Genomic DNA, 27534 nt, shown 5'->3' on the forward strand with positions numbered 1-27534 from the left:
TTGTGGTGAAAATTTCAATTATGAGGGAGGAAAACAACATTTGATATAATAAAGATTGAAATAGATTAAAATCCATTGGCACAGAGGGCCATGGGGTCTAAGACAATATTTTCTGAAATCACTTGAAAGAATATTTAGTTGTGATATTTTAATGATTGATAATAGTGATTTCATAAGTCCATAATGCATGTTAAGTCTGCGCTCCCTCTTCAGAATTCTGCATCAGTTTCATTCGAAAATGTTCAATTGTTGTGACTGGCTAAATAGAGCAGGAGTTCAGTATTGTCCCAAAGGAAAGTTTAATTAGAAATATTCTAATCTGTTGAGAGTATATTTCACGTGAATCCCATTTTTCTTCAGATAAAGACACTTTACATACTCTAACTTTCTGAGATTTAGAAACAAGATTTCTAATGCAAGCCTTGTATGTAGGCATTTACACACAATTTTTGTGTTTATTTTTTGCTATCATAAATGTTTTAGGTATATCAAAACTACAGATCACAGCATAATAGACGTGTACATTATTATATTGATTGATATCAACAGATGAGGCCCAGGTGTGTCTCTCCCTCCCTCATGTGCTCTACTTTTAAGATTATTTTTCAAATAAAGTTTAGAAATGCCAGAGGTAATCTTATTATTCATGAAATTGCCTGAAGCTTCTGATTGGAAACTGTTTCCTCCCAGAGTTTTAGAAATATATTTGTATTAAATATTTCTGTGCTATAATGATTAATTATTATTATAACCAAATTATCACTTGGTGGATTTGAAGAGTGAAAAGGAGACAATAAGAGAGACTAGACACCAAAAAAGTTCAAATGTTTGAACTTGACATCCGCATACCTTATAATTACAGAATATGGACCTTTTTATGTTGCAATATAGAATATGGTAAAACTTTGGATATACCTAAAATTAGTATAAGCCTGGAGAGAGTGGCCTTCATTAAACCTGTAAGCTTTGAATATTATGAAAGATTGACACAAGAAGAGGCCAGCTTAAGAAAATCTATGCTTTCCTTTTGTTCTCTTCAATTTCATTTATTTATTTATTTATTTTTGTCTGCTTTGGGTCTTCGTGGCTGTGCGCAGGTGTCTCATTGTGGTGGCTTCTCTTGGTGCGGAGCACGGGCTCTAGGCATGCGGGCTTCAGTAGTTGTAGCATGTGGGCTCAGTAGCTGTGGCACGCAGGGTCATTAGTTGTGGTGCATGGGCTTAGTTGCTCCGCGGCACGTGGGATCTTCTGGCACCACGGCTCGAACCCGTGTCCCCTTCATCGGCAGGCGGATTCTTAACCACTGCGCCACCAGGGAAGTCCCAATCTATGCTCCTCTGTAAACTACTTTTGACTACTCTGCAAACTACTATTTCCCACTAATTAATTAGTATCTAATATAGGGACCTATAGTGACAAATTCCTTTAGGAATTTAAATCCAGGAAAACCTAATCTCTTTTGATATAAACAGCATATTTGGTATTAATTAATGATACTCTATACAGTGTGGTACTTTTGCTTTGTCTTTTTTTTACCTTGGGGAACAGAAGTCTCCAAGATAAATTTGATATTCGGTTGAATAATAATTGCAGAGACAAATTGTATTTTCGCTTCACCTTTGATATACGTTTTTAATTATTTAATCTTGAGACCCCTCTATTATGCTCATATAAAGCATAAGAAATCATTATTTCTGTTTAGAGTCCTTTTTTTCCCGTTGAGATGTTTTTGTAAATGGAGTCAGATGACAGTAGACCTATAGGCATCATTCAGATACACATAGCGAAATCAAAATGAAATTTGGGTTAGTGAAAGGATTTTATTCCTGCATGATTAGCTTTAATGAAATATAGTATAAAAACGTTCACATTTGAGAAAACACATATAAACAAAGCTGACATGACAGGACGCACAAAGTAAAGCCCCGAAAGAAAGATTCCTTTCATCTGTTTTTTGACAGACCCAATTCCCTAATCATTGCCTTGTTCTGTCTTTCTCTCACTTGCGTGCTCTGTCTCATTCTCCCTGCCCCCCAGCCCTTATCAGAGGAGTTATCATATAAAGTACCTCTTTACAAATCGTATGGATTTTATAGGCTATATTGAGTTCAGTACAAGGGCATTTTACTACCTACATCTTATCTGAGGCTTTGAGGAAGGGGTGGTATGAGAGCATTGAACTCTTCATGTTTTATTTTTGCAAGCTTTTGTCAGGGCTTTCAAAATACATCATATCTGCAAGGCAACACCCTGTCTACGTTTCTCCACATTGTTTGTGTACAAGACTCAGAACTGCCATTTCACATCACAGTACATTGGTATTTAATGCTCTTCTAATTTAGGCTAAAGATGCAGAAACCTTAGCTCAGTTAGGCTGCATGCTGACCTGTGTTTGAACTTTCTCCCAGCTGCTCCTGGGTCCCTTCAGCATTGTTTTAAGCTGTCTAATTTGGATGAAGCAATCACAACACTAAAAATGCAGAGAGATTATGATTTCTTTTTAATCCCTGAGGGCATTTGATAATAAAGATGAAATTCGGAGACGGCTGTTACTTTGCTGGATTTAAGCATATACGTACTGTTGGTCCCTGGTCTGAATGGCTCTTTGGAAATACTGCTATTATTTCTTCCCTAAGACATTGCAGTTGGTGTGTCTTTTTGGAATAGCACTGAACTTAGTGCACACTAAGTTCTGAGTAGCCCACATATATGGCAAAAACGCTACTCAGGGTTTTTTATGGGATTTGATTGGTGAAATTATTGTGGAAAAGCCTCCATTGACATAGGTATGTCCAAAGAGTTAATCTTGGAATTTTAAAAGAGGGGGGAAAGTTTAGCAAGTTTACAGTAAGAACTTTTAGTAGAGATTGTAACAAGGGGGGAGGGAGAGATGCACTATATAGAAAGCATTTGTTGAGCATAGGAACAAATGGAATGACAAGTGTTTTGAACTTTCCTAAGTGTCTTATTTGAATTTCATAGGTGCTAATGTGGTAAATTTATTTTTTTCCTTACTCTGCTGCTTCTCAAGCCAATTAGTTTGGTAAGGCAAGGTAGAATAAGAACGTTCGTAAGGTAAAACAATTCTACCCAGGATATAACATTTACATTGCATGAATAAGAACTTTTAAAAATTTGTATAAAGCTATCATTTCTTAAATTCTATTTTCATTTAGAATTTTCATTTCTTCAATTCTATTCTGTAGTTTGGAAGAGTAAAAAAAATAACGTGTTAAGTTTTTCTGTCAATTTTTGTCTTCTTATTGGTATGCTATGTACTGCTTTGGTTTGTTTCCTACAAGACATTTAAAATAACCATAGGTTAGATATGAAATATTGTGTGATGATGACGCCTAGAGCAAAAAAATAATTCAAAGGAACTGTATTCACCCTTAAAGAATTAAAGTCCTATACTATACAACATGAATATTTCTCATTTTTTGGATTTTTCATTACTATACAAACAAACCTTAGATATGACTTCATTGGCAAACAAACCTTAGATACGAATTCATTGGCAATGTGTAAATTTTTGGTGCTTGACTTAGACATTGAAAATATTCTTTTAAATATTATATTTTCTGTTTTAAGGTGTCATTTATATATAACAGAATCAAAATGTTCAATGAATTTTGATAAGTGAACACTCTCTGTGTAACCACCACCCTAGTCAAGATATACAACAGCAGCCAGAAAATTTGCCTTGGCCTTTTTCTCCGTCAGTCTCACCATTTATCATCTGTTCTGATTTCTATCACCCAAGATTGGTTTTGCTTTTTCTGGGATATTATAAAAATAGAATCATACTATATATATATATTTTTTTTTTTTTTTTTTTTTTTTTTGCGGTGCGCGGACCTCTCATTGTTGTGGCCTCTCCTGGCGGAGCACAGGCTCCGGACGCGCAGGCTCAGCGGCCATGGCTCACAGGCCCAGCTGCTCCGCGGCATGTGGGATCTTCCCGGACCGGGGCATGAACTCGTGTCCCCTGCATCAGCAGGCGGACTCTCAACCACTGCGCCCTCAGGGAAGCCCATATTTAGAGAGTCATTTTGCTCAATATAATGCTTGTGAGATCATCCATGATTTTGGTTGGATTAGTAGCTGTTTTTTTAAAATTCTTTAGTGGTATTTCATTGTATAAAATATAGGACAATTTGATTATTCATTTATATATTGATGGACATTTGGGTTCTTTCCAGTCTGGGGCTAATATGCACTAGGCCACCAAGAACGTTCTTGTACAGACTTTATTTTAGAACATATGTTTTCATTTTTCTTGGATAAATACCTAGTAGTGAAGTCGTAGGGTCACAGGTAGATGTATGGTTAACTTTCTGCAAAACCACATACAGTTCTCCAAGGTTGATGTAATTTATTTTACAAACACATCACCAGTGTCTATGTCCTCACCAACATTGATTATTTTCAAACATTTTAAATTTAGTTATTCTAGCCATTGAAAAAATATATTTTATTTTGGTTTGAACTTACATTTCCCCGATGATAAAGATGTTGAGCATTGATATTTTTGCGTGCTGACCATTTGTATAACTTCTTTTTTGAGGTATCTGTTGGAGTCTTTTGCCCACTTTTAATTGGACTGTTATATTTCCTTTATATATTCTGGATGCAAGGTTTGCAGATACTTTTCCGCAGCTGATGGTTTGCCTATAATACTAATGTCATTTTCTAATAAGTAGAACATATGAGTTTTAATGAAGTTTAATCAATTTTTACATGGTTTGTGCTTTTTACAAACTCTAAAAAATCTTTGCCTACCTCAAGATCACAAAAATATTCTCCTATGTTTTCTTCTGGAATGTTTACAGTTTTATCTTTTATATTTATGTCTATGCTCCAGCTCAGATCAATTTATGAGTAAGGAAAGAGGTATTGTTTTTTTCATGTGGAGATGTCCAGTTGTTCTAGCATCACTTGATGAAAAGACAATCCTTTTTTTCCATTGAATTACTTTGGCACATTTTCAAAAATAATTGGCCTTATGTGTGTGAGTCTATTCTCAGGGATATTTTATAATTTTTAGTGCAAATGTCTTACATGTCATTTGATATTTTTTCCTAAGAAAATTATGTTTTTATTGTAAGTGGTCATTTATTTTAGTGTCCCATTGTTTGCTTTCTGTATTTAGAAATGCTGTTGAGTTTTCTCCATAGACCTTGGATTGAACAGCTCTAGTAAATGCACTTATTAGCTCTAGAATTATTTTCTAGGTAGGTTCTTTAGGATCTTTGCCTAAGTAATCACGTCATTTGTGAATGGAGACAGTTTTATTTCTTACCTTTGATTCTTTTTTTATAGTTTTTGTATCAGCGCTGAAATTTCCCATGTGTTCAAACATGTTGTTTATCTTCTACATCAGATTTTTTAATATATTTATAATTATTTCTTTAAAATATTTTTATTATTATTTTAATATCTTGGTTATCTCTGACTTTGCTTGTAGTGACTTTTTTTTTTTTTTGATCATAGGTCACATTTCCTGCTTCTTCACTTGTATTTTTTTTTAGTAGTACATACCAAACACTTCGGATAAAAGAACAGTAAAAGTACACAGAGTATTAAGAATCTGATATTTATACCAGAAGAGGCCCCAGGGCTCCTTCTGTTGTTATCCCAGAGGGGGAACTGAGTGAATTCATTTTCTAGATGAGCTAGTTTGGAAGTTTGTTGCAGCATTTTTAGATTCAGCTCAGTAACAACTCCAAATATTCTGAAGGCAGAATCAGGACATTCTTTTCAACACTGCTTGAAACTGAAGCCCCAGCAAAACTGGAGATGCCATTGAGATGTAGAGGGCAGCTTTTCAAACCATTTGAGACTTTTCTTTAAAATAAGGCTGCCAGCATTTTGCATCACTGGGGAGTTCTCTTTGCTCTCTCGCTTTTTTTGCCTCAAGAAAGCTCTGCTTTCCCTGCCCTCATGCAGTCTTTCTTTTTAAAAAAAAAAAAAAATTAATTAATTAATTAATGGCTGTGTTGGGTCTTCGTTGCTGCTCACGGGCTTTCTCTAGTTGTGGCAAGCAGGGGCTACTCTTCCTTGCAGAGCGCGGGTTTCTCTTTGCGGTGGCTTCTTTTGTTGCGGAGCACTGGCTCCAGGCGCGCGGGCTTCAGTAGTTGTGGCGCATGGGCTCAGTAGTTGTGGCGCACGGGCTGAGTTGCTCCGCGGCATGTGGGATCTTCCCGGGCCAGGGCTGGAACCCGTGTCCCCTGCATTGGCAGGCGGATTCTTAACCACTGAGCCACCAGGGAAGCCCCCTCATGCAGTCTTTGCAGTTACCCTGTGTCAACAAAGTCCTCAAAGAGATGTCCCACAGCCCCTCTTCCCTACGCCCAGGGTCAACAGCACTGCTTTACACATAGAGCACGTCCTAAGCAATCCTGACTCATCCTTAATTTTTTAGGTTTTTTAGAAGAGTGCCCCAATACACTTGATGGAGGTCAGTGGTAAGATCTGGGTGTGGGTGTGAATGGATTGTGGTGGAACTAGCACTTCTCTGGGTATTAATCTCACAAGCCAGTCTTTGCAAGGCTGATAACTCTGTATTCCCAAAGATTCTGGTTCTCCTTCCTCTCATCTATGGCACATTCCTTGTCTAGCAGTGGTACAAACAGTGACGGGTCTTCTCTATCTGAAAAGGGCTCTTCACTGTCTGCATTATAGTTCATTTAGATTTCCGGTACTTGCTTCTCTCTGATGGGTTAAACAAATATATACATATATATAAAGCCTACCTAGATTTCCTGCTCTTGGAATGACGGTGGGAACAACAGTTCTTGTGATCTCTGTACCCTAACTGCAAGTGAAAGTCATCATGACTGACTTTTCAACAAATTCTTATTGTTTGTTTTTTGTATTTTGGGCTATAGAAAATTATATTTATCTGTATCAGGTAAAATGGTGTCTTGAAGGACAAATTAATTATAACTATAGCCAGAACCTAAGAAAGATAAGTATATTTTTCAACAGATGCTATACCATATGGCTAAATTTTAAGACAGAACACAGTCAAGGATAGAAAAAAAAAAGAGTTTAATAAATGCAATCTTCCATGTTATGTTCCATAGAAAAAGAATTATATGAATATGGACTGAAAAAAGTATAGATTCACTATAGAAGGAACCTCTTAAATTCATAATTTTGTAGTCTTCTAAAATTAGAAATCTGATTGTATTGCCCATATGTTTTTCCTTCTTTCCTACATCCATTGGACTTTTAAAAATATAAAATTGGAAATAAAACTCTAAGGACAATAATATAAAATAAAAGAGCACAAGTCCAGAATGTTGAGCTAATTAGATTTGAACCTCTAATATTTGTGCAACTATAATAGTATTTATATTATTAAATATATTGCAACTAGAAGCACAAAAACAATGTTTAAGTACTCCTGTAGCAACATAAGCATGCTACATGCCTTTTTAAGTTTTCTGATTTACTAAGGGATATTTGGAGTTCATCTATTTTTACAGTTACCTAGAAGGAAGCTCTGTTAATAAATATCAGGCTATGTTGACATACAGTGCAGGGAGAATCACACCAGGTATATGAATTTCAGCAGAAGCTGAGCAGCAAAACCAATTTCCATAACGGCTTCTTCCCCTCCAGGCCTAGTCAATAGCATGATGACCAAAATGGGAGAAAACAAGTGTGACACGAAGTTTTCCATCCAACTGCTAGAACACCAGGAGGAAATCGCAATTGCCAACTAGACCCAGTGGGACAGTAGTGGCAAAACAGTAAATCAAGTGTCCTAACCCAGCTTTTCCCATAGAGTCACATGAAGGAAGTAGCAGAACCAAAATGTGATCTTGTGTAACAAGATATATAGAAATAAATTATATCTGATTGGGTATTCATGGAATACCAATAACTTTCCTATGAGAGTATGTGAATACACATGCAAAAGGAACTCAAAACACTTTAAAAAATGAAATGTTATTAATATGAAGCATATAAAACATCAATTTAATGATAATAGCTTGATATTAGAGCAGATCGAGCCTGTTATTCTTATATCCAATGAAGTTATTTCTTCATTTTATTTTATTTTTCAAATAAGACAATATTTTAAAGGAAAGGAAAGGAAAAAAAAATGGACTCAGGCTTTGGAAGTCCCAATCAGGCCTATTTTTTAATTCCCTGATTGCTTCATTTTGTCTTATAACATCTCTGGGCGGGTGGAGGATAGATATCTTTATTCTGCATACTTTATTTTATTGGTAGGATACCTTTGGCCCTGAAAAGTTGAGCAATCACGATTGCTGTAGGGTGCAGCTCGGACCCTGTTCTAAGCCTTTCTACCTCATAGATTCAGCTGATAGTAGTACAGAATATGGCGGCCTTCTGATATAGATTCTAAAAAGAGGGAGAAATCCTATAAATTTCCCCAAAGGAATGAACATCTACTTAGAGAAAAGTACCAATTTCCAAATACAGTAAAGTAAAAAACACATTAACTAATTAAATTCAATATGACACTTAAAGGCTTTTTAGTATTTGTATTTACATATAGGAAATGATTCCTCCCTGCAAACGTCAGGATCGTCTTGCTATAAATGCCAACCACTTCCCAACCATCCTTTCCACATGGCCGACCTACCGAGATGATTTCAGCTGTATGAATGGTCATTTTCAGAGCCTCTCACTTAAGACTCTTGCAAGATCTAAATCAGTGTCTCTCCTGAATTTTACATGCCATTGTTATGGGCAGAAAAATCTCTAACCTTCTCTTTCTGCAAGACCTAATTAAAACATTAATTTTTTTCTATTAAACGTGAAATGTTTCTGAACTCCAGACTTCTCTCCATATTCATATTCTCTAGTATTTTCTTTATTCATGTGTTATAGGTCTTATCATTTTCTATTGGAATTCTTTTTCACATGTATTTTACTAACTAGGCTTAGAAATTCTGGGTTAAACTAACTCATTAACTAAAAGCCAGCTAAATATCTGACACATAGGCATTGTTTATTTTAAGATTATTAAACAAGTGACTGAAAAAATGAATGGCCCTTTTAAATGAAGTATCTGGATACCATGAGTACGGTGTAGCAAATTTGAGTCTAAATGATCTCACAACTAATACTGAAATATTCTATGAGGTTCAGAGTGATTTTTAACGTGGGGTCTGTTGTTTTCAACCTTTGGCTCTCGACCACCAGCACTGAGGGTGACCTATATTTATTCTTTCTCTTACAAATAATCAATTTGCTCTGCTTTTGATATAGATATGGTGAGATTATTTGTACAGAGTCTTTAGTAATAAACCATCTCAGTTAAAGTGCAGCTTCATGTAATATAGTGGTGGATATAATTGAATAATAAATAATGTTGTGAAACCTATATTTTTATGTCACTGAGATAAAGTAAATAATTACCACATACCAAAAAGAAGGAAAGGAATATATAATGTTTGCCAGCAAAGTCAGGAAACATAAAGGAAAGTTTCTTTTTCCACACTAGAAATAAGACAGAATTTAAAAACTGGCAAATATTAACAGTAAAATATTAAGAAACCAATAGGATCATAAAAATGTTTATATACTTAGGTATATTAGAGCTTTTGTATATTAATTACCAGTATTTATACAATCTAGCTTAAGTTGACATGTGATATTTGGGTTTTGCTAAGTTTAAATGAGGATAATTAATATAAGCACTAGAGAATGCAAGTAAAAACATCAATTCACCCAAAATTATTACGATGAGATTATCAGAAAATTTAGTATTACAATATAGAAGAGGTCTTCACATTATTTTAACTTCCTAATAGCTATGAGATTAATAGTTAACAAAAATGCATAAGTAAGAAGAGTTTTGGGTAGATTGACCAAGATCTCATATTTGGTAACTGCTAGTACAGAATACAAATATTTTTAATTTAGTGCTCATGTCTCCATTACATTGATTAGTAATGCACTTTTTTAAGAACAGGGAGATTAGTATCCATATGAATTACATGATTTTTTGAAGTCTATCATTAATTAAATAATAGAGCTGGGGACTTCCCTGGTAGCGCAGTGGTTAAGAATCCACCTGCCAACGCAGGAAACACGGGTTCGAGTCCTGGTCCGGGAAGATCCCACATGCCGCGGAGCAACTAAGCCTGTGCGCCACAACTACTGAGCCCACATGCCACAACTACTGAGGCCTGCTCGCCTAGAGCCCGTGCTCCGCAACGAGAGAAGCCACCGCAATGAGAAGCCCGCGCACCGCAACGAAGAGTAGCCCCTGCTCACCGCAGCTAGAGAAAGCCCACGTGCAGCAACGAAGACCCAACACAGCCAAAAACAAATAAATTAATTAAAAAAATAATAATAATGCTAAGTGTCATATTCTGGTCTTCTATATCTTATTTCAGTCTACTACATTAACCCAAGTGAGGATGTAACAAGTAATAATATTAAAATATCAAACTCCATCAGATCAATAATCTAGTCAATCCAGTGTCTGGGTATCTTAGTGGTATCTGGAAAATTTTAGAAGAAAACAGTGACTTTCATTGGTTAATGTATTCACTATTGTATTACTTGATATCTATATCATAAATAAGTTCATAATTATAAGTAAAGCTCATGTTAGTTAATTTATGGGAAAATCACTTTGAAACTTACAAAGATTTGTATTAACATTAGTAATGTAATTGATGAGATGCGAGAGGTAGGTTAAGGCCAGCGTCACAGAGAAATAGCTCAAGGAGGAGATGTAAAACTAAGAATCGCTCAAGCAGGATTCTGCAACACGGGGAAACAAGAAGTCCAGCACAGGGGAGAAGGGATAGTGTGATCAGTGGGTGGTGAATGTAAAGATTTTACTTTTACTAGAGCAAACAATATTTTCATACGGGAGTGGTAGGACACAGTATTTCATGTCTTTGTTTTAAGAAAAACAAATTGTCATACCTTAGATCTTGTCATTACAAGGGTTGCAAACCCTCCATAACCTTAATTTTAAGGCCCCTACTCTCTACGAACTCACTCACAATTGCATGATGAGTCTTCACGTATTTCATACCTAATAAGATCCACCATTTTTTCACTGCTCCTTACCTCCCTCTTGTCCTAACTTCCTTCCCTCTTCTACCCAACTTTAACTCAGTGGTCAATCATTATAATAACTCAGTTGCATTAGCTTTTACCCTGCTCTCACTTTGTCAAACTCCCCTGGTTAACAACCCTGGTTAAATAAAATTTCCACTACTTCATACTCTATACTCTGCGTTCTTCCAGCTCAACTTAACATGGCTGGAACAGGTCCTGGGGCTTGTCACCATCCTACTTGATAAACTAAGAGAAATTTTGCGCCTTATAGTGTTCAACCTCAGAATGTTTCAACAGTTATTTTTTTCAGAACCCATTAGGAACCTAATATTTTTCAGGTTATAAAAGTAGTATTGTATACATAAACATACCATAACGATTATGGCAGTGAGAGTCTATAGCCAGTTGTTATACTTAGAAAGTTGTTTCCCATTCTGTAAAGTTTGCCTAATGTTGACCATGTTAATCATAAAATTTTCAATGTCAAGCCAATATAAAACATGTCAAATGACAAACACTCGAGAGCATACATATTTAACTAATAAATTATTCACATCATATATTAAACTATATTTGAAATATGTTTAGGTCTTTTGTTAACAATCTCCCAACTTGTTTTCATTGAGTATTTTCTCAAATCATAATTACCTGATAATTTCTCAAAAATGAAGGATAAATAAAAGCTGTTACTGCTCTCACTTGAGAGACTATTTTTCATGATGACATTATTTCAATACAAATTTTATTAAGATATTACTTAATAACTTACACTGTACAAATATTCCTAATATTGCTAGGCAATTGAAATTCTGTTTGAGAGTTTCTCTCTGCTACAAACCGTATGGGCACATCACATATTTCAGAAGCCCTCAATGTGTACATGATCTTAGCCAAGATGAACATGTGAGTTGAAAAGTTCAGGATTTGGACTAAGGCCTTTAGTGACATAACATGGAAATACCACTACATTAGCTTAGAGGGAAAATTCACCTTTTTTTTTAAAGTTGATAACATATCAGTTATATCCAGAGACAATATAACTTTTAAAGACAATAATCCTTGAAATATTTCTTTTATGAGTAAGTGGCTTTTTAAAGGCATTAATTTATAGCAGTATTGTACCAGTTTAGAGATAAGATTTCTTTTTTAAGAATTTTATAAATATGGTTTTAAATGATGGATTATTTTAATATTCAAGTACTGAATATATATATAAATTTATTTAATAAATTTATGTATTTATATATGTATTCATTTATTCATGTTATTTCTGCAGACTAGTATCTTCTAAATATAAAAAAGCATTAGGAGGTTTTATGCAAATGTCTTAAATGTTATTTAACATTATATACTTCCCAAGGCACTTGTAATTCTATGAAGCATACAATAAAGCTTTGTGTCAGATTCTGTATTATTTCATCAGAACTCTGTTGCAAAGCATAGAAGATTAGATTGTAATGAGATATAATATACTAGGACCACACCAAACAGATCTAATATAAAAAATTATTCAGGAAAAAATTTTGTGACATGAGATAATTTTTATAATCATAAAATTGTTTTTTTAACCTTAAAATTATTGAAACTCTGAAAAAGTCTACTGTCCATTGGAGCAATTTTTTCTACCTCTCTATATTGTATTCCTACTAATAATTTGGAAAATTTATTTCCTTTTTTTAAAATAACAATAACAATTTTTATAAAACCTGGAGAGAAGCATCTCTATATGTTCATCTAAACTAGCATTGACTGCTTCCCCTTCTGCCCAACTAAAAACCTATGGAAATAATGCATTAAAAATATATTTGTAGGGGCTTCCCTGGTGGCGCAGTGGTTGAGAGTCTGCCTGCCGATGCGGGGGACACGGGTTCGTGCCCCGGTCTGGGAGGATCCCACATGCCGCGGAGCGGCTGGGCCCGTGAGCCATGGCCGCTGAGCCTGCGCGTCCGGAGCCTGTGCTCCACGGCGGGAGAGGCTACAACAGTGAGAAGCCCGTGTACTGCAAAAAAAAAATATATATATATATACATATATATGTAAAGTTAAAAGAAAAAGTTTATAGTCCTTCTTGGAAACAAGTATGTTTCATGGTAGGGATCCTTTTTCAAAGCCTGAAATATGCAAGAATTTCTGTGTTTAGAAAAGTTCTGCCCATCAGCATAGAAAAGCTGCAAAGATGCTCACTTTCTCCCTAGGGTCATGGTTAGAGAAAAGAACAATAACAGTAAACATTCAACTACAAACAATGAAAACCCAAGTCCTGTTTCAGCCATGCTCAGTGATTCTACTGATGCTTTATGCATGTCTGCGACCTTAAACCAAGAAATCAACATGAGCAGAGAAATCCTTTGTCAACGCAGGCAGAAACAAACAAAACCACAAAAAACCTTCTATTTAGATACTTTGACAATATAGGGCAAATGGTACACAATACTCTGGGGGGGAGAATACCCCCCCCCCACTACCCCTGGAAAGAAAATGAAATTGCAGGAAAAAGGATACTCAAGAGGTTTAATTATAAGATGTAACAGAATATTTTGCATTCCCATAAGTGGAGATAAAAAAATAATAACAAGAAGAATATAATATAAGTAAATTCAAAATTATCAAAGGTATAAAAGAAGACAAAGAAACAATAATTTAAAAAACCCTGTATTTAGAGAAAAAAAAGATGCCATCATCCAATCAAAAACAGAATTTAAGGAACTGCCTTTTTTGTATTACATGGTGCTCGATGCTGTGAGAAATACAGACATTTGAGACAACGTTTAATACATTATCAAAACTTAGTATATTATCAAGACATTTTCATAAACATAAAAGGAGAGGGTTGATTTACAAACAAGAGCTTCTATAAAGCTGTATTGTCTGACAAATTCAATGGTGCACAGCATTCAGAAATCTTTGGTATAAGAGGAATTTCATACTTCAGAAGTCCAGTGCGTTCTTATGAAAGAGGGTGTCATTCTTCCTTAAAAATCAGATTTAATTATGTCGGCACCGTTAGTTTGCTTTTACTTTATCGTGGCATTAATCCTATCCCAAATACCTGAACACAGATATAATCTGTAAAACCATATTATATTATCCACAGAGTAGAATTCCTGCTCTTTGACAACATTTTTTAAAGTAAAGTAACTTAAGTCCATTCTCTTGTTTTTATTGTACATGATGAAAATGATCTGGATAACACTGAAGATTTCAGTAAGTGCAAACACATTCAAAATGTAGTCTGAGAAGTTTTGCCTGAGGCTTCCGTGAAATAAAATTGATTTCTTCTGAGAATAAAGTACAAAAATATTTATATAATACCGTTTTTTTACGAAGCATTGTCTTGTGATATCCCATCTCATTTTTACAACAGGGCAGTGTTCGTTGGTTCAAATTAGATGGTAAAATAATGCTATTATTGAAAATAAATGGCGGATTGTATGGAGATAAGGGGAAAGCCAGGAGGCCTGTTAGAAACTCCAGTAGCATGCTACTGGAGTAGCATCTGGTACCATGGTGGCAAATTGAGTAAGTAGAGAAGACCAGAAGTAGATAGTTAAGAAAATTTGGGGGTTAGAGTCTTAACTCTTAGAATACATTAGATATGGCAGCTAGGTGACTGAAATACTTAAAGATTACTCCAGACTTTCATCTTGAGCAACTCATTGCCTAGTTCATGTTATTCTTTATCCTCCCTGTTCTCTCTTCACCCATGCTACACAATACTGTGACTCACCAAAAGGAACGTGTCATCATGTCATTCAAGACAGGGGTCTCTGAGGAACCACAATATCATGAAAAGAAACGTGCACGGAAGCGTGTAGGATGTTATGCCTTGACATTCTCCCTATAACCTCATGTAGAGATTTTTTATTAACTACCAAAGGAAAAATAGGCACATGGGTCTAATTTCAATAGGATTAGAGAACACGAATGTCAAGTATGGAGACTCATTCTTTCTTTAGCACCATAGAGAAAGTAAAAGAAGAAAGAAGGATTATGTATAGAGTCAAAAAACTCTGAGTATATGTGTATAAAGTGAATAACCCATTGTGGAAATATTGATAAATCAAGGATATATGACTCACTTGAAATTTTTTTAAATTAATTTTTATTGCAATATAGGTGATTTACAATGTTGTGTTAGTTTCAGGTGTACAACAAAGTGAATCAGTTATACATATACAAATACCCACTCTTTAGATTCTTTTCCCATATAGGTCATTACAGAGTATTGAATAGAGTTCCCTGTGCTACACAGTAGGTTCTTATTAGTTATCTATTTTATATATAGTAGTGTGTATATGTCAATCCCAATCTCCCAGTTTATCTCTCCATCCCCTTCCCCTGGTAACCATGTTTGTTTTCTACATCTGTAGCTCTGTTTCTGTCTTGTAAATAAGTTCATTTGTACCACTTTTTCAGATTCCACATATAAGCAATATCATATGATATTTGTCTTTTTCTGTCTGATTTACTTCACTCGGTAGGACAATCTCTAGGTCCATCCATGTTGCTGTAAATGGCATTAGACTCACTTGAAATTGACAATAAAAATTCTTTAGTAGCTGGAACCCAACTGAATTTAAAATGTAACTCAAGCTCACATAATTAATTGAAATAAATATTCAGGGGCTTATTTAGGTATGTTCCATGAGCAATGTTAGTGAGAGCTCACAAAAACACAGAATTATAGTCCCTGTTTAATCTCTTTGCTGATGGAAATATTACACATGGGATGAAATTTTCAAATTGTTGCAAAACCCAAGTTTTGAAGTGAATGGATGGAAAGTGAAAATTGGTAGTTTCAGACAGCTCTAAACATTGGGGTTTTCATTGAGGGCAAAGGACAAGAAACAGGTTCCCGCTCTGTGATTATCTGCACATTCATCATCTGTCTTGTCTGCATTTTCCTCAAAGCACCCTACAGAGGACTGTATAACTAAAAGCTTTTCCACTGTATGTAATTTTAAAGAGCACAAATGGTATGTAATCATATACAATGTGAGAAAAATTATGACCATCACCATCTTGTCTCCAGAGAGATTCACACTTAGCCTCAATTTTCTCCCAGAAAGCCCGGGACAGATATTCTCGGCAGTTTTCTGAGGGGCATGGGTGGAGAGAGGGCAAGCTTGCCACTACTCCAACGGGAATATGTCAGTCTTCTGCTGACGGCACATGTTTCATGCCCACACATGGTAGATGTAACTGGCAGGGAAGCAAAGCACCAATAATACAAAGACCTTGCTTATCTTCCTATTATATTGTCCCCTGCTTATCTTAGATTTCTAGACATTTCTGAATTTCTAGACATTTTCTGGCTTCCATTTGCAGGGAGATACATGAATGGGCTTAAAAAGTGAGCCATTCACAGGAAGCCTAGTGTTTTAGAAAAGTTTTCTGGGTGCAAGGAAGAGAGACACACTCAGGATGTTCTGAGAAAAACGTGGATGGAGGATTTAGTGTAAAGAGACAGCATTGTTTATTACCTGACTGTTGAGAAATTTGCTTTCTCTTTTGGGTTTTCTCATGGTATCTATGTCAGCCTCACAGGCCAAAATACTACCTCTTCCTGCAATTTCACTGTCCCTGCTGGTCTTGTGGGTGGGGCTTCTTTTGTTATTGAGCTGACATTGAGGCTGCTGTGGGCAGAAAGGTCAGTCTGGAAGGTCAGTGGGAGGAGAGTTCCTGGGAAGCTCTAGACACATGGCTCTGGTCTCTGACTTTCTCTTTCAGTTTTCCTGTCCTTGCCATTTGTCTTCTCATTTCCTCCTGGGATGTAGGCAGTCCTGAAAGTTAACTTTACATGTCTCAGTCTCAAGACAGCAAACTTTTTGAGTGGATCCCTTGCTTTCTAACCTGCTTTCTTCCTGTGGCTTTCGAGGCTTCAGTTAATTTCCACTCAGAAATTATTATTAGGCATAATCCATCATTGTGTATTCAGTATTGGTTGTGTGCCTGTCACTGTTTGAGGCACTGGGAAACAGTAGTGAACATGACAGATGAAACCCTGCCTTGTTGGACCTAAATTTCTAACAGATGATAATTAATAAGTAACACGTATCATTTCAGGCAGTGATTAATGTAAAAGGGAAAAGCACTCATGTGAGCGCAGGGAATCTATCCTGCATAATGAAGACAAAATGTCCCTGTATGTTTAAAATATGTTTTGGTGGTATTTAATAGTCAGTCTAATATTTCAGTAAGCTTGAGCTTTTAGTTGGAAAATGCATATGATAACTGTCAAATCTCTACTAGAGAAGGGGATGCAAAATGCAAATGAGTGGGGCTTCCCTGGCGGCGCAGTGGTTGAGAGTCCGCCTGCCGATGCAGGGGACGCGGGTTCGTGCCCCGGTCCGGGAGGATCCCACATGCCGTGGAGCGGCTGGGCCCGTGAGCCATGGCTGCTGAGCCTGCGCGTCCGGAGCCTGTGCTCCGCAACGGGAGAGGTCACAGCAGTGAGAGGCCCGCGTACCGCAAAAAAAAAAAAAAAAAAAAAAATGCAAATGAGTTCCTGATCAGGAAGGAGAGGTGTGGCCCTGAAACCCAGACACCTCAGGTCCCAAGGTAACAGAGCATTTTCTGTTGGGTTTTGTGAAAAAAATTGCTAAAGCAGTTATGATGGGCTGTATTGTTTTCTCTTGGTGTGAAATAATTTCCTAGAAAGCTAGTGACTTAAAACAGCACCTGCTTATGATTTCATGGTTCCTGTGTATCAGCGGGACATGGCTTAGCTGGGTGCTCTGCTTGGTGTCTCCCAAGGCTGCAGTCACGTTATTGCCAGTCCACATTCTCGTCTAGCACTAGAGTCCTCTTCCAAACTCTGGTTCTTTTATCAGGATTCAGTTCCACGTGGCAGCTGTAAGGCTGAGGCCCTCAGCCCATGGAGGCTGCCTGCTCAGAGCTCCTTACCATGAGGGACTCTCCATGGGCAGTCACATCACAGCAGTTTGATCATGAGGTCAACAAAGGAATCTTTCATGCTAGTCCAAAGTCTGTAAAGAGGATGGAATCATGTAAGGAGCCTCTCTTAACTGTTTCCGTATAACGTACCATACGTACGCTCCATATAATGTACCTCATCAAAGGGGTGAAACCCATCACCTTTTGCCAAGTTCTATTACAAGCAGATCACAGGTCCCACCTGCAATCCAGAAGAGGGGATGCCACAAAAGCCTGAACGCTTGGGGCAGGAATTATTGGAGGTCACTCTTGCGTCTTTCTGCCACATGGCGTATCTGGGAAAAATAGAGGAAAGTGATCTTTCTTTTTGTAATTATAACTCAACTGAACCCATGCAGTTAGATGCTAAAATACCACAGTTCTTCAGTCTGTGTCCAGTTATTCTAGTTCACATGTTATAGAGCAGATGCTGCATGAAAGATCCTTAGCTTAGCTTGAGTGTTTGTTTCTTTTCCTTCCCTAGACCTCATTAAAAAATATGAAGTGAGGAATCATACAGCCAAGGAAAAGAGAGGGGACCTTGTGGTTAACAAAGAGGTTTCAACAGACATCTGAGTGAGCATGAGAGCTTATGGGTGGATGGTACAGATCATGAAGGAGGCCTGTCCGTGGGCGGACACGGACCTGAGGGCTCAAAAGTGTTTCTAGGCTGTGTGTGCACAGGTCAGAGATGCCAAGGAAACAGTGAGTCCATCAACAGAGGCAGGAGACTGCTGTCAATGGGAATCCTGTTTGTAGAGGGGTGCAAACTCCACCAGGGCGGGAATTGCTGCTTGTTTGGGATTGTTGACTGATATCATAGTAAGGTACTAGAACTGCGCCCACATGATAGGCGGTCCATCAGTATTTCTGGGACACACATATGAATTTAAACACTGACAAATGATGTGTAATCGATTCACAGTTCTCTGTAATATAGGGGCTGCATGGAGTATACCGCCTGTTTGGTGGTAATGGGCGCTGGAAACTTTTGTTAGTGAAGAAATGAATCTACAAGTGAATGAAGGTTTTTGGATACACCTCTGATTCCCCTGATGATGACGTTCATGACCTAGACCTTTACCCTAATAACCCAAGACTATCTGGTGTTTGTTACAACAATTGCAAGTACAAGTTACCTAGAAATAATAAACTGTTTATCCTGGCTATACGTTTCCAACTGAATAAAATGAAAAGTACCTCTAAATGTCAGAAACATAGCAGAAAAAATTAAACACTTTTTTCACTGAAATTTCCTGACTTACATTTTCATTTAAAAAACTTTCATGTCAAATGGGAATCTTATGCATACTCGGTGTACTATTTTTTTCATTAAAAAGAAAACGTGCAAACACATTTCAAAAGTGAAGTAGGAAGATGATGTCCTTGGGCTGCCGGTGGGGAGGCCTCTGGGCTATGACCATGTGCCTGCAAAGAAAGACAATCAATTTGCAGATTTGTTCCTGCAGAACCTCGAGAATTTATTTCGAGAGCTGAGCAAGCCGGCTTCGCCATTCCAGCAGTTCTGTTTCCAGTTCTGACTTTCTCAAGTCAAGATTCTGCAGATTTGCTACCCCAGGATGTGCAAGTCTTATGCTACTTGGGGTTTGATGTGAGAAAGAATCCTACTGTTCAGAAGCGAAGGCCTGTCAGAACAGGACCGGCATCTTTTTCCATCTTTCTCTGTAGAATAACTAAGACTAGCGGGGGAAAAGCTACTTCTTCCTCATGAGGAAAAAAAGCAATCAAAGCACTCGAAATTCCTGAGTGATATTTGGAGCTCTGGCAGCATTTCGGGGCTTCCACGCTGCTGCTACTTGCTTTTCTTGATCGAGGTTGCATTTCCTAATACCCTCTGCATTGCCAGAGCCATACCTTCTGAAAATTCAATAGAGATGGAGGAGATGATTCTTTCTAACACTTAAGTAGTAAACAATTCAAATTGTCATCATACAGGCACGTTTATATGTGCCTTTAGGTCATTCTCAGGAACGTTTTGTACATCCTTGTAGTCAAGTTAAGACTCTAGGGGACTTATGAAAACTATGAGTGTGCTACAGCCCTTATCTGCAGAAAGTTGCCTTCTTCTAAGACAATTTTTTCTTCCTTGGTGGCCAGCCTCTTCATGGGTGTACACACGTGTGCCTGTGTGTGCATGTGTGTGCGTGTCCAGTGACAAAGCAATCCGATAGACCTGGTAGATACAGCAAAAAGAAAGAGTAGTTCCGCTTTGGAGTTTGACTATGCAAAACAAGGTGTAAGGCAATTATTACGTCATCTCAGAAACAAGATAACGGGTGCCTTAAAACAGAGAGGAAACTTCTCTTTCTTGTAATTTATTATAATTAGTTAGAAAAATAATAACACCTTCTATGTTTATTTCAGCTGAGTGCATGTGGTCCTCATAGCAAGCTATTGCCTTGAAAAAAGCTACTGGGAAAGTAGGAGACCAGAGGTTCATCGTTCTCATTATGGGTTATGTCCTCTTAAAAGTGTTACTTGTGTAAAGTGAGAAAACCTCCACTTTTTGCATAGTGTGTGTTTACTTCTTTTCATAGAGAGGACTCAGAGCCCTAACAAAAGAGCCTGCGTGAGCCCTCACATTTCCTGCCTAGGCTGCTCAGTGGCATCTCGAGCCGATATCCTGCCACTGGGCTCCATGGGGAACACTTCAATATTACTTTTCACCCCTTAGTAACACTAGGCAACCACCTGGTGTGAAATGTTTCCCAAAAATCTTACACAGGAAGAAAAATTTAAGGCTCCTTCTAGTCTTTTCTTACCTATGGATGTATTAGAAACAAATATTTTGGCAAATATCTCTTTAAAAACTGAAATGAAAGAATCTCTGCTCTCCTTGCTTTGGGGAGCATATTTGTTTGACAGTGACATTTGCTGCAAGGTTTTCCCAAAATGGATGCGAAGAATCATAGATATGGCTAAATATAGATGTTAACCAGCTTAATAGTAGTTGGTGAATCTGGATTCTCCCAGAATATACAGATGTAAGCTGAAATAGCATAGAATAGAAGAAAACAATCTAACTATATAAAGCATCTGCCAACATTCTATCAACTTGGTAAAACCAAGATAAATTGACTTATAATTACTCATACGTTGAATAAAGCATTTCCTTTTTAAAGCTTCAGTGAAATCCTGCAAAGAGTAGCACAATTTCCAGGATCATTTTTTATCTTGCTTCTCTTGCTAAAGCACTTCTTTTTTTTTTTTTTAACATCTTTATTGGAGTGTAATTGCTTTACAATGGTGTGTTAGTTTCTGCTTTGTAACAAAATGAACCAGCTATACATATATATACATCCCCATTTCCCCTCCCTCTTGTATCTCCCTCCCACCCTCCCTATCCCACCCCTCTAGGTGGTCACAAAGCACCGAGCTGATCTCCCTGTGCTGTGCGGCTGCTTCCCACTAGCTATCTGTTTTCCATTTGGTAGTGTATATATGTCCATGCCACTCTCTCACGTCGTCCCAGCTTACCCTTCCCCCTCCGCATATCCTCAAGTCCATTCTCTACATCTGTGTCTTTATTCCTGTTGTTCCCCTAGGCTCTTCAGAACCTTTGTTTTTTGTTTTTTTTTTTTTTAGATTCCATATATATATGTTGGCATATGGTATTAGTTTTTCCCTTTCTGACTTACTTCACTCTGTATGACAGACTCTAGGTCCATCTGCCTCACTACAAATACCTCAATTTCATTTCTTTTTATGGCTGAGTAATATTCCATTACATATATGTGCCACGTCTTCTTTATCCATTCATCTGTTGATGGATGCTTAGATGGCTTCCATGTCCTGGTTATTGTTAATAGAGCTGCAATGAACATTGAGGTACATGACTCTTTTGGAATTATGGTTTTCTCAGGGTATATGCCCAGTAGTGGGATTGCTGGGTCGTATGGTAGTTCTATTTTTAGTTTTATAAGGAAACTCCATACTGTTCTCCATAGTGGCTGCATCAATTTACATTCCCACCAAGAGTGCAAGAGGGTTCCCTTTTCTCCACACCCTCTCCAGCATTTATTGTTTCTAGATGTTTTTGATGATGGCCATTCTGACTGGTGTGAGGTGATGCCTCATTGTAGTTTTGATTTGCATTTCTCTAATGATTAGTGATGTTGAGCATTCTTTCATGTGTTTGTGGGCAATCTGTATATCTTCTTTAGAAAAATGTCCATTTAGGTCTTCTGCCCATTTTTGGATTGGGTTTTTTGTTTTCTTGATATTGAGCGGCATGTGCTGCTTGTAAATTTTGGAGGTTAATCCTTTGTCAGTTGCTTCATTTGCAAATATTTTCTCCCATTCTGAGGGTTGTCTTTTCATCTTGTTAATGGTTTCCTTTGCTGTGCAAAAGCTTTGAAGTTTCATTAGGTCCCATTTGTTTATTTTTGTTTTTATTTCCATTTCTCTAGGAAGTGGGTCAAAAAGGATCTTGCTGTGATTTATGTCAAAGGGTGTTCTGCCTATGTTTTCCTCTAAGGGTTTTGTAGGGTCTGGCCTTACATTTAGGTCTTTAAGCCATTTTGAGTTTATTTTTTGTACAGTGTTAGGGAGTGTTCTAATTTCATTCCTTTACATGTAGCTGTCCAGTTTTCCCAGCACCACTTACTGAAGTAATATTTTCTATTTCTTCCTGGTTCGTTCTTGGAACATTGTGTTTTTCTAAGAATTTGTCCATTTCTTCCAGGTTGTCCATTTTATTGGCATAGAGTTGCTTGAGGTAATCTCTCATAAGCCTTTGTATTTCTGCAGTGTCAGTTGTTACTTCTCCTTTTTCATTGCTGATTCTATTGATTTGAGTCTCCTTTTTTTTCTTATGAGTCTGGCTAATGGTTTATCAATTTTGTTTATCTTCTCAAAGAACCAGCTTTTAGTTTTATTGATCTTTGTTATTGTTTCCTTCATTTCTTTTTCATTTTTTTCTGATCTGATCTTTATGATTTCTTTCCTTCTGCTAACTTTGGGGTGTTTTTGTTCTTCTTTCTCTAATTGCTTTAGGTATAAGGTTAGGTTGTTTATTTGGGATGTTTCTTGTTTCTTGAGGTAGGATTGTATTGCTATAAACTTCCCTCTTAGAACTGCTTTTGCTGCATCCCATAGTTTTTGGGTCATCGTGTTTTCATTGTTACTTGTTTCTAGGTATTTTTTGATTTCCTCTTTGATTTCTTCAGTGATCTCTTGGTTATTAAGTAGTGTACTGTTTAGCCTCCCTATTTTTGTATTTTTTACAGATTTTTTTCCTGTAGCTGATATCTAGTGTCACAGAGTTGTGGTCGGAAAAGACACTTGATATGATTTCAGTTTTCTTAAATTTACCAAGGCTTTATTTGTGACCCAAGATATTATCTATCCTGGAGAATGATCCATGAGCACTTGAGAAGAAAGTGTATTCTGTTGTTTTTGGATGGAATATCCTATAAATATCAATGAAGTCCTTTTTGTTTATCATTTAAAGCTTGTGTTTCCTTATTTATTTTCATTTTGGATGATCTGTCCAATGGTGAAAGTGGGGTGTTGAAGTCCCCTACTTTGTGTTACTGTTAACTTTCCCTATTATGGCTGTTAGCATTTGCCTTATGTATTGAGGTGCTCCTATGTTGGATACATAAATATTTACAATTGTTATATCGTTTTCTTGGATTGATTCCTTGATCATCATGTAGTGTCCTTCTTTGTCTCTTGTAATTGTCTTTATTTTAAAGTGTATTTTGTCTGATATGAGAATTGTTACTCCTGCTTTCTTTTGATTTCCATTTGCCTGGAATATCTTTTTCCATCCTCTAACTTTCAGTCTGTATGTGTCACTAGGTCTGAAGTGGGTCTCTTGTAGACAGCATATATAGGATCTTGTTTTTGTATCCAATCAGCCAGTCTGTGTCTTTTGGTGGGAGCATTTAATACATTTACATTTAAGGTAGTTATTGATATGTATGTTCCTATTACCATTTTCTTAATTGTTTTGGGTTTGTTATTGTAGGTCTTTTGCTTCTCTTGTGTTTCCTGCCTGGAGCACTTCCTTTAGCATTTGTTGTAAAGCTGGTTTGGTGGTGCTGGATGCTCTTAGCTTTGGCTTGTCTGTGAAGTTTTATTTTCTCCATCGAATCCTTGCTGGGTCGAGTAAGCTTCATTGTAGGTTTTTTCCTTTCATTGCTTTACATATGTCCTGTCACTCCCTTCTGCCTTGCAGAGTTTCTGCTGCAAGATCAGCTGTTAACCTTATGGGGATTTCCTTGTTTGTAATTTGTTGTTTTTCCCTTACTGCTTTTAATATCTTTTCTTTGTATTTAATTTTTGATAGTTTGAGTAATATGTGTCTTGCCGTGTTTCTACTTGGATTTATCCTGTATGGGACTCTCTGCACTTCCTGGACTTTATTGACTATTTCCTTTCCCATATTAGAGAAGTTTTCAGCTATAATGTTTTCTAATAGTTTCTCAGTCCCTTTCTTTTTCTCTTCTTCTTCTAGGACCCCTATAATTCAAATGTTTGTGTGTTTAATGTTGTCCCAGAGGTCTCTGAGACTGTTCTCAATTCTTTTCATTCTTTTTTCCTTATTCTGCTCTGCAGTAGTTATTTCCACTATTTTATCTTCCAGGTCCCTTATCCATTCTTCTGTCTCAGTTACTCTGCTATTGATTCCTTCTAGAGAATTTTAAATTTCATTTATTGTGTTGTTCATCATTGTTTGTTTTCTTTCTCGTTCTTCTAGCTCCTTGTTAAACATTTCTTGTATTTTTTCCATTCTATTTCCAAGATTTTGGATCATCTTTACTATCATTACTCTGAATTCTTTTTCAGGTAGACTTCCTATTTCCTCTTCATTTGTTTGGTCTGGTGGGTTTTTATCTTGCTCCTTCATCTGCTGTGTGTTTCTCTGTCTTCTCATTTTGCTTAACTTACTGTGCTTGGGGTCTCCTTTTTGCAGGCTGCAGGTTCGTAGTTCCCATTGTTTTTCGTGTCTGCCCCCGGTGGCTAAGGTTGGTTCAGTGGGTTGTGTAGGCTTCCTGGTGGAGGGGACTAGTGCCTGTGTTCTGGTGGATGAGGCTGGAGCTTGTCTTTCTGGTGGGCAGGACCACGTCCGGTGGTGTGTTTTGGGGTGTTTGTGACCTTATTATGATTTTAGAATAGAATGTTGTGAATTGTGATTCTTTCTAAATTAAATCACAGTGTATGTTTGGTATATTTGTGGGGAGGAAGGTGATCTCCATGTCTAACTCCTCTGCCATCTTGAAGATCTCCCCCGGCACTTTCTTTTAAAAAGATTGACTTCAGTTTTCTTGTAAAAGTTTAATTTTATTGACATTTTGGATTGAATTCAAGGGTTTTAAATGGTAATTGTTTCTTGTGGTGTTATTTTTGGAAGAAATATAGAAAAAGTAACAATTCTTGCATTAATTGCAGGATGTAGTGAGAGAGTTATTAATTGTAAATGTTACAAATCTAAAGAGACACATCTACTGATGAAAGCTGGACAAAAACTATTCATGTCTGATTTAACACTTAAAATTATGTCTTAAAATTGATAGTGTTATAATTAATCACAACCTTACCTTGCCATAAGGACTTCTATATTCTTAGAGGGAAAATATGTAAAAGTTTTTTAAAAAATTTATGCAAGCTAATTATTCATTTTCCTTCAAAATTAGTGGTATATTTGGAGAGAACTGTAATGTTTACTCCATTATGGCTTTTAAAGAGATTATTTTATTTTTGGTCTGATCATACTAATTCTCTTCTTGTGATACCTCTCATAGATAAATCAAATTGACTCTCTTATTATTAAATATTCCCATTTATGTTCCATTTTGAATTAGTTATTGGACATGGAATTAAAGAATAAAATGTTGTGAATTGTGATTCTTTCTAAATTAAATCACAGTATGATGAAGACTATTAAATATTAATGAGCTATATCTGATATCAATAGGGGACATGATATCAGTAGGGGACAGCTTTGGAATGGTGTCAGTGATTTCAGCCCAATTGGCAATATATTTCATTTTGTTGTATTACAAAGAACACTAATTAGGCATGAGTAGTTAAGCCATTAGATCAATGTTTTCAATTGTTTTCCACTGCTCAGTGATTAACTTAATACGCAATTCAGATAATTGTAAAAAATCTAATATAGATTACTTTATCAAACCTCAGGAGTCAGCCAGTATCATTTTAAAACTCTGCTAAAGCATTTTCAAATATTGCTCAAAGTAATTTAAAGCCCTGAAGAGGATTTCTTCAGAAATGTCATCTGCCCATAATTTTTCCCATTGATATTAAACTTAATTTTTACATGTGTACACCATGAGAGGCCTAAGTGTATATTTATGAAATCATTGCCTGTGGATAGCATGTGCGGCATATTCAACAGCTTAAAGTTCAAAGTACTCTTACATGAACCTGATATACTTGTTTGCTCTCCTATGCTTCAGCCTCTTTTAGGTGGAAATCAAAAAATGTCTTCATTCTGCTCTTTCCTATTTGTGCTGGAAGCAGATGTTAATATTTAATACACAATTTTCGTTAACCAGTAATTGGTAATAAAGACAAAATAATTTACTGTTTCAGGATTCCTCAGTGTTAACTAATTAAACCAGCCGCAGACCTGGAGCACAGGACAATGGCAAACTTTCAGATGAATTAATTTTATGGGAGACCAGCTGAGTAATTGGACTCCAATTACAGGCAGTTTAGTTCCATCATCACCTTCATATATAATTAAATTCAATTGGTTGATACAGCTTCTATTTTTATGAGGCCACTTACCAGCTTTTTGAACCCCACTGTGACTTTGGATTCAGGCCAATCAATTATTAGTCGTTTCTCTTTCAGATGGAAATGCTCTGCATTAGTCATATCTTCCATTATGGCCACATTTAAAATATCTCTCTTTTAGTACGTTGTGGTATATTTGGATCTCTCTTTTTGTTTCTACACCAAAAGGATATTCATTTATGCTGAAATGTAATAAGATGAACACCCATAGGGCACGGCCATATGAATTTGAAGCCTGGCTGACATAACATCCTGTATCATCTTGTTTGCAAATGAATCTTGTCCTTTTGGAAAACAGCAGGACAGGTCTCTCTCTCTCTCTCTCTCTCTCTCTCTCTTTATATATATATGTATATATATATATTTCTTTTTTCTTTGCCAAAACTCATCTGGAAATCACTTTTGCTTAGTATTCCAAAGCTCAGGTTATTTAATTCTCTTGAAAGTGACTTTTCTTGTGTTTTAGGGAATATATACCAATGCTACAACAAAACTGTTAAACATTTCTGTAAAAAGTCCATGTATATATTCTGATAGATGGATTGGTCATAAGGTTTTGATCTGTGTGTGTATAAATTTCCAATGTTTATGATTGTAAATGTTGAAAGTATTTTTTAGGACAGTGATTCTTGAGGACATATTTATTGGCACTTCTTAATTATTCTAAAAGTTTAGATTTGCTTTATTTGTCTAGAAACAAATTCTTGGTAAAATGGAAAACACTTCTTTAAAAATCAGATTTAT

This window comes from Delphinus delphis, chromosome 18, assembly GCF_949987515.2.
Source record: "Delphinus delphis chromosome 18, mDelDel1.2, whole genome shotgun sequence".
NCBI classification, from domain to species: Eukaryota; Metazoa; Chordata; class Mammalia; order Artiodactyla; family Delphinidae; genus Delphinus; species Delphinus delphis.